Below are 13,661 nucleotides of genomic sequence, written 5' to 3' on the forward strand. Positions count from 1 at the left end.
GGGGGGGGGGGGCGAGATCGCTGTCACACCGGAACAAAAACGGCGGTCGTCTGTAGACCCCGGACCACTAGCATTAAAACACATACACGCTCCGTACGTAGATGCAAAGATAGATGGTTAATAAATGGTGCAAACAAGATGTATAAAACTTTGACTTTAGTCTAGGTTGAACAGTTACAAAAGATGCTTGGCCCTGAACTTTTGGTCCAAGACAAGTGCCTGTCGGTCTTGATGAACTGACAGGCTGTCCCATACATTATTTGCCGCTCAAAAAAAATCATAACTCCAAAGAAAATTATAAAAACGGCATGGTTTCACTACATTCGAGTCAACTACTATGACGTTTGATACATGTCAACATAAATATTGAGTTAGTTTATCAAGCTCACGGACTCCCCACTTTAGATAACCTCATCAAGGCCAAGTCCAGGTTTGGAATGAACTCCACAATGCTAACATTCTTACAGTTATTCAATCTCAATCAATTTCCTTCCAATATAATTCAATTTCTGGGATGTGCCCGATGTTAACATCTGGAGTGACAGGTGTCCGTTATCACCCGATATGTAAGCCTTCTCGTTCCCGAGATAATCCCCGTCAGCTGCTACTCTCGTTCCTCGTGTCCCCTGACAATCCCAGTTATTACACTTTTAACGCCCTTAAGTCCCGACTGACGTGTTTTCTAAGGGAAAGTTTGGACTCGTTGTTATTGCAGTGAATTAACAGGGCTTAGAAGACATTTATAGGGATACTCATACATTCCGTAACGCCTTAGCAACTTGGTTGGTGACAAGGGATTGAACATTTCAGGAATGTCTCTCACATAGAGCATTGGCACTGGTTTAGTCGACTTCTTCTTTCAAACATGAAAAGTACACTCACATTAATATTGTTTTGAAATGCAGGGTACCGCGTTTGGTACACGCCTGGACATACTTAATCATATGCATATTTCATGTTTCATGATACGATTGCAAAAATGCGTTTGTCAGTTGGATTCCGCAGATAATGAACCGCACAATTATTTCCATTCCATCTGCAAATCACTAAGCTCCAGCCAAGCTTCCTTACCTAACTCCTACGATGCCGTACATCTTGAAATAAACTTGTCAACCTACCAACACCAGCTGAACAGTTTGTATAGTCTTGCCCCCTTCTACCTAAAAGCTATATACAGAAAGTATTAATCAGCTGATATATCTCAACTCTCCTCCACACCCAGGCCCCTCCCTCCTCATTTACAGAAATCCCTTCAGCCAAAACTATCTCCCGGCAAGGAAGTCGCGATTATCAAACAGGAGTAAAGTGAGCCCGGGATTGCGACGCGTGGATTACACCTCCCCAAAGGGACCGCTATCCGACGCCCAAAATGTGTGGTAAAGAGTTATGGTCTCAAACTGTATAGCAACTGCTTAAACAAAAAAAGGGAACGGAACAAGGATGATTGCTGTATTTTGAGTTGATATAGGAATGATATCACTACGTTTAGAAGATTGTCCCAGAGATATCAATGCTTGCCTCGTTTGCAATGTACATTTGTATGTAACGTGGCATGTTTTTGCTATAAACCTACTCAAAAACTTTCGTCCGTTGACGAAACTTCCTACGATCGTTTGAATGCGTTCCAAGAAACCAAGATTACCGGATAGTTCCCAAAAGTCTTTCGTCAGAAAGTTTTTCCGCAAAGCAAACCCAGGCCTTATCCAATAGCTATGACTTCACTTTTTTCCAGGATTTTCGACATGTCTGCCTACATAATCAACTACCGTTATGTCTAAGTCGGCGTGTGTACGTGTACTGAAGGCAGACTGTACCAGTGCCAAAGCTTCTGGAGCGAGTATGAGCAATCGAAAATGCTGACTTGAACATGTATGAGCAATTTGCGCAGCATCGATTTTTAAATGTTTCAATCCGCTCACTGTGAATACATGTGCAGTGCTGCCTCGCAGATAAATTTGGCTTTGTAAAGTACAATGAGCACGATGCTTTGAGTATCATTAATTTTGAACATCATTTGATGCTATCTCATACACTTTAAGGGGGTTATGGTAACGTAATTTTGATTCATACTGGAGACGAATGCTCACACTCCTTTTCCTTGATGTTTCCGTACGAAAGAAAAATGTAGCCGCAAACTACGGATAAAAAGCTTTTACGAATTTAGCCTTTCCTCCTTCTGTCAAAAATGACATTATCTTGGGTCGACCGATCACTCCGTCCCAACATGCCCTGCGGCCGGAGTGACCCGAGTGCTCCCGAAGAGCTTTCGGGCGGTGTGCAGTTCAGACGAAATGACCCTTTCTTTTCTCTCTACTGGCTTCTCTTGTGCTCCTATTAAGATCGTTATCTGGATCATTTGTAGGCAGAATCACTGGCAATGGTTGGAGCCTCAGTGAAGTCTGTTTGCTCAGCATTGGCATATCTATGTCTTTGGAATCTCTGAAAACTAATAAGTGGAATGACTACACTAAATACTGCTTGGCCAGGCAAACACAGATAATGTGCGCATGTCGCAGTCATGATGTAGCTACATATTTGAAACAATGCAAACTTTAAAAAAAAAAAAAATCTAATGGTAAATGTCGTACTATCCTTGAATGTATCGCTTCATCTCTTTGGACTATACACATCTTTAGTAAAATGGAAGAAAGGGGTAAATTCTATTTCTTTACGGTAGAGATGTTCAGAACTTAATTCAAGGTTTCTTAAATTCTTCATAAATGTCACAGTCGGTGCTCTCTCCCTCGCCTCCGCCCCCCTCCCACAGTTCTTGGCTCCGCATCGCGCTCAACTTGATAAAGCGCCGCACCTTCCAGTCCAAAATCAATTACACACCGTCTTATTGATTCCGGCCGACTATTTGTTCAATTTGGGCGTGCTTGAGGCGCTTTCCGTGTTTATTAGGTGGTGTAATGGGAGGAGAGGCCGCCGTGCTTATGCAGACCCACGCCAATTGATTAAACTTAGCGTGCAGAAGGCGGTGGTGGCGGCATGATGAGAGGGTCTGTCGTGCCCGGACTGTGCATGAACTTGGCCCTGAGGGTACAGCAAGCTGTGATATGAACCTGCGATACAGAGAAGGCAATATGTTGAATCATAAAACTGTCTGTTTCCAAATTTGACGCCTTTTGCCACTTCAGAATTACATCTAAAGTTATTTGACATTTTTCCATCAATCTCTGCCGTACTAGTATGAGGAGACTACAACACTACAGTGCGGTACACGCATATATGTGCAGGTGGTATTGGCGTTAGTGTGCTTAATTTCAAGTAAACAAAACCAGCATAACGTCAATGATCTCTTACCCGTACAGGTACGTTTCAACGTTTCTACTTTTGTTTTCAAGTAAAATCAATCACCGACTTTCCCTATCTCGAAATCTATATATCGAATGGTTATTGGGATTTTCTCCAAAACAGGGCTATCAACCCGATAGTATACTATGCACGCTCATAAGAAAGTCTTTGAGATTTTGACGTTGCTAGATATTTCGCGTGCTATACTCATATGTATTGTTATATTAATTAGGCTGTTAAGCTTTATGCTATAGTTGTTACCATACATTGTATCATGTACAATTGTCGTGCAATAAAGTTCTTCTCATACCTCCCTCCGTGTGTACAGCGTATTATATTGAATCATATATGTACATTGTAGAAGCCAGTTAATTGCACGACGGATTATCGCACACTTATATCAATTGCACGAAATCTCAAAATCCCGTGAAGGTGAGGTGCAGCTGTATAACTTCGCTTTGTTGCACCACCCAGATAATTGCACGAAATATGCTTGAAAATGGGTGTGCAACTAAACGGCTTCTACTGTATATCCGTTGTCAACACCACTGCACTTTGCAAATCTGTGGTAGAGGGCGTGGCGTACCACAGAAAAGCCGTTTCACATACCTCAAAATTTACAAATTCATAACTCTATCCCTGAGGAGCCAAGCATCAAATTAAGGCCAATGTACCCAATGTTTTGTGCATCAATTGATTTAATATTTACGGGATAGACGCATTTCCTTAGATCGGTTTATCGATATATACTACATGAGTTATTTGGCCATTTGTCATTTCGGACCGATATTAGCTAACAGGGAGGAAGGTTATTACAGCTTAGATGGACATTTTCGTCCGAGCTCGAGTCTGCATTAGTTACTAATGCGGAAACAAGTGCTTAAGACTACTTCTGACATAAAACTTCATGAATTCTGCTGGTCAATAAATAAATAAATAAATTGTTGTGAAAACTAAACACGTTTCTTTCCTATACCTGCTCTTTTCTGCTTCTTTACATCATCTAAGATTTTTTTTCTCCCTCACTCCTTGCAAGTATTTTATAGTCTTCAACATTTCTAAACTTTGAATATTTTCGGTGGTTCGGAAGGCAGGTCGGGGTAAAAGATTCCTTGGCGGAGGATCTCAAGTTTATATTTGAAACAGTAAGAAAGTTTCATTCTTTCCACTTCAAAGAACTACGTATACATACTTTCCTAAAAATGACGACGGCTTCAGAAGACCTGCTTGTGTTGTGGATGGAAGAAAATCCTTGCTGTGAGCGGTTCGCAGGCTCAGCTCTTTCATCACTCATGTTCCCCCCGGCCATATTCATCCGCGTCCAGCGCGGCACTGCAGGTGGGCTCGGCTCATGAATACATAATGCGTAAACTGTCCCCTTGATACCTGTCCAGTTGACACATTACCTCTGGCTAAAGTACGGCCTAAATTGACACATGGATATTCTTATAGAAATTCCTTGATTTGATAATAACACATTGACAATACAAACATTGAAGCGAAAAACCGTTAGCACTGAAAAAGAATAGATCGCATCACGCAAAAGATGAGCAATAATACTAACAGATTGACGAGGAAGTTTATTGTGGTATCTATGTTTGCAAAAAAATGTCAAAGGAAAACATAAGTTCTGTACATGTGCTTCTCTGTCTTCTCCCGAAACAAACGCTGCGTTCTACCTCGGTACTTGAGTCGGAACCTAACACTCGGGCTCTCCCTACATGCGGTCCTGAATAGAGCTAATATTATTTCTCCAGCCGGATCGATGACCGGGCCTTCACACACGGGAAATAAAGATAACAATTTCCTTCCTGGTCGGCAATTTGTAGAGCCCGCTGATTCATTATTGTCATTATGCTAATTCTCCTTCAATTTATTCCTCATGAAGACAAGGGACTGCTGTGTAGAATTCAATATAATTCCTTGTTAACAGGTCTTATCAGAGAGGCACGTCTTGTTTCATATGGCTGACGAGAATATTGACTTTTGTTCGGGGTTCAATAAACATGAGATTAACCAATTTGGATCGAGGAAATGGAGTTTTGGATTTCTAACATTTGTCACAGCGCAACACGGCCGCGATTAGAGAACAATCCACGCACAGGTGCTGCTGTAGAGTGAGGAGGGTTCGCGAGAGGTGGCGGTATACGGGAGAAAACCTGGCACCCGCTGGTGGTAATTAGTTATTTCTGATTCCCCTCCACGGCTTAAATTAATATTGCGTTAAGCGCATTAATATGTGGAGCCACGAGTGGGCTTACTTTATTAATAACGGTTGTTTCTCGGGGCCAAACCCCATGTGCGACAATATGAGGAGACGGCGCTGTTCCGGACGCCAAGACGTGGTGCGGAATCGCAAAGAGTGACAATGTCGTCCCGCGGGGATGCGGCAAATTTCGCCGCTCAGCGACATCAGTAATCCCTGCCGTAAAATGTCAACGTTGAGGGATTTCTCATCTCATATCGTGGGATTACGACAGCGTACGCTGCCGCCCAGTTTTGGCAGGAAAGACACGAAACCCGCGTCATGATTTACGGTGGTCTTCAAAGAAACAGAAGTTTTATATTATTTTACTGTGATACCACATAAACCAGGTCTTTTATGCAAGCTAAGTTGACGTGGTTTGGAAAGCTAATCAGCACCTTATTGGTAAGTCGGATTGAGAGTAACGCACGTTTGATGGGATTTTGATACCAAAACGCCGCGGTAAATAAAAGAAAATTGACAAAACTGTCCCGATGGCGTTGGCAAAACTTTCCTGCTTGGAGACAGCTCAACAATCACTGCGTAAAACAGCAGAATTTTGGCGCTTTCCTAATAAAACTGCATGTTAGGATGAGGATAGATTTGGACAGCGCTGGTGTGGATTTCCTACAGGGGAGTGGATATTCTTGAAGTCCATTTTGATCCACTGCGGCAATAATACTAGAAAATGACTACAAAATACCTGGCGTACCCGCAAAAATGTCTATCCGGTTTATTCCTATTTGTTTTATAGTCATGAAACGTGAGGACAGTTTTGATCCATGAAGTAGCAAACTTTTAGGATCAGGCTGTGTCTGTTTTTCAATTTCAGGATGTTACTATGGGGCAATGATAGTCGTGCCTACGCATCTTCGTCTATTCTTATGTGTTTCTTGCTTTTAAGTGAAAACTGTGATACATTCTTCTTTTACTACTAGGCATTATATATGGAACTCATTTTTCATATCTTTGACTTAATATGATAAGTTACAAAACATCTACCTGTTCAAATAAATCTTAGCTCATTCAATGCATGGCCATACAAAGTCATGGTCAGATGTAGGAGATGACTTATATGTAATCGTGTTAAGAATAAATGTGTCATCATTTTACAACTTACGCCACAATTTATCAGTAGTATTCCATGATATAAATCATCTCGCTTTTGCAGCACTTTTCTCTTTTTATGGATATGAAAAAGGCAACACAAATCTATCTTGGAAAGTTTAAGGTTTGTCCAGTACGTTCTGTGAACGAATAGAAAATTGTGCTTTTCCTCCTTTTCATTCCTAATATGGCTTGTCCCTTTCATTCTTAGAGTTTGAAAATACATTGCTATGATCATATTTCCTGACAGAATTATCCTCTACGTTCTTACGCATTGCTTTGTCCATGATCCAGCAATGGATCATAATTTTGCTGTATGACTGATGCTTACATTAAAGTTAGATTTTAGTTACAATTATTGATATGGACTGTCGCAGCCCTGCTGAGTCCTTTTCTCGAACTTGTAGTACTTTCCTTCTTGTTTTTACGGCATTCTGTGTCTCACTCTGTATTGATTTGTTCTCTTCTTTGTCCGCCTCCCACCCCGCCCAATTCACGCCTTGTTATCCGTGGATTACGTTGAACACATCAAACTCGCTGAAGACGCTGAAGACTTTTTCCTCTCTGGGAATAGCTACGGGAGGCGGCACCACACAGAGAAAGCTTCGATATTACCTGCTACGAACATATTTGTCAAAAGATTACCGCTCAATGTGGTCTTTCCGACAGCTTATTCGCTATCCTAATCCGTAGGCTTCCTGTGTTGGGAAGAACTGTCCCGGATGTCCCCCGTGCAAAGAAATGTCCCGGATGTTCTGTATTGATTAATATCCCGGATGTAAGGATGTCTTATGGAGTCTCTATCACCCCCATGAAACTCCTTTTCCGCCGTACGCCGAAAATCTCGCCGTACCCGCTAAAAAATCTCGCCGTACCCGCTAGGCTCGCCGTACCCGCTAAAAAATATCGCCGTACCCTAAAAATCTCGCCGTACCCGTCCCTTTCCGCCGTACGGAATAGCCGGCCACAGGGCATACCCACACGAAAGTCGCATCTAAATACCCTGTACGGCGACGATACACGGTCTCATATAGCCTATGCTATGGGAAACATTCCTGGCCACCACTCTGCGGAGTGGCGTTGTACAAATCGCGCCCAATGTTGAGAACACTTCTGCAAACTTTGGTGAGAAGCGGTCTGGAGCGCCCGAGAAACCCGGAAGTGAGTTTCGCATCAACGTCAGCGCTTTACGAAGGGGACCGTCGGAAATCGGTAGACAATTAATTTAGTAACGTTACGTATTTCACAATTTCATTCATTGTATTGTATTGTACTGATATGGCGTGTCCCTTTTATTCCTACCCTCTTAGTTCATTATTTGGCTAGGGAGTTCCTGCAACGTTTGATGTGTCAATTCCCATTGCAGGGATTTAACGTATAAGTTATATCCCATTTTAAGTGTGGAAGGCGAGGTTGGTGATCATGACAATGACTCTCTATAAGGAGACATGTTAATACAATGTAGCAATCCATAATATACATTTTTGCTGATTTTTCCAAGTCCTCATTGTAGTAAGACGGTCATTTTTACCTTTGGAAGCAAATGGTGAGTAAAGCAGTGATAATTAAAATGATTTATTTACAGATATCTTACTTAGCACCTTATACAATGCACCCTTATTGCTGCTTATGTTTCACTCTCAAGGCCCCTCCATCAACGTTTAACTCCACAGAGTCACAGGAATATGAGTGGGATGATATTGACATCTGCATGAGGTAACATAGTTATCTGTCCAGTTGGACTTTATGCATCTTATGTTGTCAGAATATGATACAGAATCATTGTGGTTTCATTTGCACAATTACTTTTAATGTAGTGTTGCAGCAACGCTTGAAAGTTGAGATAAAGCAATGCTTTGTATGGTACTTTGTTTATGTTTCAGTTCTGGTTCCTGCTGAATGAGTTTAGTTGAGTTGTTACTGCTGTACCAGTTAATATAAAATTCTTTAAATCCATTTTTTGCATTCATTCATGATATATTTCAGTATCTTTAATTCTCCTGCAGATTTAGACCTAGTAGGACATTATATTGTAAGAATAGAAAGGAAATCTAGTAATGAAAAAGAAGTAGTCTGTGCATATTGAGAACATTCTTGTCTGAAATGTGTACCATACATTCATTAGCAACTCTTCTATAATGAGGCTAAAGTTGGACTCAATTGCTAGTATGACTTTAATATATTAAATAGGGCACCTGTGTGTTGTATATAGCTACATACTGGCTTCGTATGCTTTATGATAATGATGATGACCATTTTTTTTCCATTTTCATTTAGAATGAATGGATGGGAAGCCAAATGTCACTCAATATGGTGTTTGTTGGTGCTGATAGCGAAGAAGCAGACTATCAATTATCTTAATATGCAAACATAGACTGCTAATTTGTACAAAAGGTGCAACAATATGTACAATATGCAGAACTCAAAATAAAAGTAGTGATTTAGACATGTGCATGTAAATAAATTTTCTTTAATGTTCTCAATACAAATGTATTGTACAATATATACACAGAAGCATGTGAGGGATCTTCACCTGTATTTACTGGTGGTGGATCTTCACATGTCTTCACTGGTGTTGGGGGATCTTCACCTGTATTCACTGGTGGTGGTGGATCTTCACATGTCTTCACTGGTGTTGGGGGATTTTCACCTGTATTCACTGGTGGTGGTGGATCTTCACATGTCTTCACTGGTGTTCACGGGGGGATCTACATATGTTACTGAATATTTACTGGTGTTGGGGGATCTTCACCTGTGTTCACTGGTGTTGGGGGATCTTCACCTGTATTCACTGGTGGTGGTGGATCTTCACATGTCTTCACTGGTGTTGGGGGATCTTTATATGTTACTGAATATTTACTGGTGTTGGGGGATCTTCATATGTTACTGAATATTTACTGGTGTTGGGGGATCTTCACCTGTGTTCACTGGTATTGGGGGATCTTCATATGTATTCACTGGTGGGTGGAGAGTCATATGTATTTACTGGTGGTAGGGATCTCCATCTGCACTCATTTGTGGTGGTGACCCAGGTGTGAGGGTGACTGAACTGATAATGGAATATCTGCGATTGTGTACAAATTGCATGTTTGTGCTACTCTCCAAGCAGAGGTTAGGCGCCGGCTGTTTATTTTTTTAAACTTTTTTAGGTGTTTTTATTGGGCTTTCTATTTTGTACCATTTTCTTGATGTCTCGTGTTAGGTCAAAAAATGGAAAGCTCGCTGAAGACGCCTAAAAAGGTGAACTTGAAAAAGGAGCCTAACCTCTGTCAAGTTGGAGAGTATGTTTGTGCTACAATTTTATCTTATCAAATCGCCACACATTGCAGTAAACATAATTCGACTATGGTTGAGTCCACTAGCCCTTTATCTCACACCACCCTCCATTACTATACCCCTGTGTACAGACCCACCAAGACCCCTGTAAACAGACACTACTAGTATATTTATCCTGAACAGAGACAGTCGCCCAGACTGCTGTTTAATACCTGTTGTTTCTTATTATAACGAACTGGCAATAGTTGTCACCGTTTGTTCCTGTAAGAACGGATAGTTTAACGTTTCATCAACCTTCAAAGTTGACAGTATCCGTCTGCTGAAAAGGGTTCAAGTCAAGTTTGTCACCACAGACGACTGTCACTTCCGGGTTACGCCGAATCTCCGCTTCTCTACAGACCGCTTCTCACCAAAGTTTGCAGAAGTGTTCTCAACATTGGGCGCGATTTGTACAACGCCACTCCGCAGAGTGGTGGCCAGGAATGTTTCCCATAGCATAGGCTATATGAGACCGTGTATCGTCGCCGTACAGGGTATTTAGATGGGACTTTCGTGTGGGTATGCCCTGTGGCCGGCTATGGCCGTACGGCGGAAAGGGACGGGTACGGCGAGATTTTTAGGGTACGGCGATATTTTTTAGCGGGTACGGCGAGCCTAGCGGGTACGGCGAGATTTTTTAGCGGGTACGGCGAGATTTTCGGCGTACGGCGGAAAAGGAGTTTCATGGGGGTGTCTATCCTTGACATCAACGGTTCATTAAAATGTTCCCGCAGCTGTCGTTATTCTTTTATTCACAATTGCAAATCGAAAGATAATTGTTTCACGCACTGCAGGGAAGTTCCCCGCTGGTTTTCAATTCAGCTTTCCCTCTGAGCCAACTTTGGTGCGCTATATTTGTAGTTGCCAAACAGTTGTCGGGCCAGGGGTGGACATGATAACGATGAAGACAGCAATGATATACATCAAAGCTACCAATCTATTCTATGCCAAGAATATTGTTTCTACTTACGTTGCAGTTTTTTGATTGTCAAACCTTCACTTTCAATAGTCACTTCGAAAGTCGGTGCACGTACAAGTAATATGTACGTCCGCAACATGTATTTTAATATCCTTGTTCCAACCCACAACTACTGTGTTATATCTTCAAATAAGCTGAAAGCTCTGCACAACGTTTATGTCTTTGCAACGTCCTTCACAGAGTTGGATCAAGTACAATGTAAGTGATGCAACAGAATCGTTGATAGCCACTTGCCCCATTACCATGGTAACGTGCTGGCTATCGTCTGTGTCCCGCCCTTTCCCTATGGTTACAGTACTAACCATTGAACGGTCTCGCTGTGGTAGGCCGATGTTTCTACATAACATGTCTTAGGGACCTGTTGCCGTGATATCGCCTTGCCCCTATGGGCTGTACCATCCAGGGCGTTTAAGGGACCATACCCTCTTTGCCTGTCCGTTTGGGAATAAAAAGATGGTACACCAAAATATCGCTGATGTGTTGAATAAAATACGGAGGGCGATGGTTGAATAGTTGTATTTGACTACATTCATATCTTCTTCTTTTCTCCTCTAAATATGTTTGAAGGGAATCGACATAAGCACAGCCAGCGACAGGTGGTAGCTGTAACAATAGTTCGGCAGGAGGGGGAGGTATAAATGGTCATGTGTACGATATGTTAATCTGTCAAGGATCTGTTGTTTTGTGGTAGCTGACTTTTTCTCTTACACTCCAAGCATCATTCTGCAGTCATACAACGCCAATTCTTTGCTTTGCTTCATCTTTTAACCTTTTGTTCACATAGGCACAGACCGTGCACCGTAATAAAGACAAAGCGCCCGATGAATGGATGAAACTAAACAATGAAGCTAAACAATTACATGATGAAGTCACGTTTCGGTGTTAGTCAGCTCCCTAACGGACGCATTGGGAGCTTCAATCCGTTGCTGTCACCCAAACCAAAGCCACGACCATATTTTCCCACCACCCCGAACAAAAGAACCAAGACCATTTGTGCGACGACAGCTAGTGTTTTGAGGGACCCATAACGGCCTATTGTGTGAGAGAAAAGCTAGGAACCTTAGGATGTGAAAGATTGGGAGTTAGATGAATGGTTGGTCATTTTTCAAGTCAACTTTTAGCTTCAGAAACAACGTATAGAACGTACATGAATTTTGTATCATGTCGTTGTTGGTGGTCTGTATCATTGCGTTTGAGTTATGATTTAGTGTACAAAGTAATTGCCTGGCTTATTTTGTATGATGATTTCAAATGATGACTTAATATATTAATAACAGTTTTGCCTAGCATGCCTTTGGTAAGTAGCACTTCCTACTACCATTTCCCCCTCTATGATAAGTACATATACGATATTTGTTTGTTTCCCATACAACATATAGTAAACATGATAATAAAGGAGTAAACGTTAGAGATGAAAAGTTGTTTTAAAAACTTCAATCCGCCAGTTCTGTTGCCATACCTAACATATTCTTTCATGCAACCCAAAACAAAGTCGGTTCAAAATTAAACAGCGCTTCGCCGAGAAACATTGGTATGAAGTATAATTATAAATATCTAAAAAAAAGACGTTTTTCGCAAAAGCAATGCGACACTTTTCATGCCTACAAGATGTCTCAATCTAGACGTTCTCACAAAGAGTGCTAGCGGGGAGGGGGGTGTAACAGAATTACAACTGTGGGCCAACTGACCTCTCAATCAGGCGAGAAAAATCGCTTGGTCTCGTATCACGCCATGAAGAGATTCGTCTTCCGTTGCCTATTATGCTATGATTTTCCTTTTCAGGCCAGAAATCAGATTTACTGAGAGTCGCTGCCCTTTTGCACAAAGGGGTCGGAGGGTTAGGCCATGATAGGGGGGTAGGATATCCCCAGCATTGATGACTCATTTAATCAAAAACCATTACTCGTTATTTATTAGAAAATTGCATTATGTCCTGTTGCTGTTGACGCGAGAGTGTATAATCCGCTAAGTCAGCCATTTATTTCGAGGTGGTTTGGACACGGAGATCGTGTTTCATGAATTTACATGTTTTCAATTTGTTTTTCAATTGTAGGCTCTGGTCTTGAATTTGTGGGGTCAATCTATTAGGACATGCCGTCTGCCCTGTAAATTTGAGTGAAAGACTGAAAATACCAAAATACCAAAGAAAAAAAGACATCGATCTGAAATATCAGAAACCCTGCTCTTCAATGTTAACAACTTGCAGTCTTACTAAATAATCTTCAACCTTTTCCTCTTCGCACTTCTTCTTAGAAATTGTGCTTTTGATACCCTTTTCTATCATGGATTTTAATAGAAAAATCTTGAACGCTACTATTGAAGAGTTTGCTATTTCATTTTTAAACTGAATTTCTTACTTAGCATTCTCTAATTTGATTCGGATTTTGACAGAGCACATTGTTAATACTCCATCTTAGGAGTCATCCATCTAGTCAGTCATTCATCAGCCCATTCTTACCCTGCCTGAAACATACCACCAGCAGTTACCATTCAAAATCTTACACGTTCAGTGACTGGACTGATAGATTCAAAATGACAACGTGTATGACACACCAACCACAGTCATACTGTTGGCAGTGGTTTTAGATACCACACGGACATCTACTATAATCGGGCGAGACACCTTTTGTCAAAGATTATACGAAGCAATGCGAGGGAAGGCTTAGTGGGATGGCTGATAATACGGTATAATACAGTCTACTCCAGCATTACGGCTGT

This window comes from Branchiostoma floridae, chromosome 13 (assembly GCF_000003815.2).
Source record: "Branchiostoma floridae strain S238N-H82 chromosome 13, Bfl_VNyyK, whole genome shotgun sequence".
Lineage (NCBI taxonomy): Eukaryota > Metazoa > Chordata > Leptocardii > Amphioxiformes > Branchiostomatidae > Branchiostoma > Branchiostoma floridae.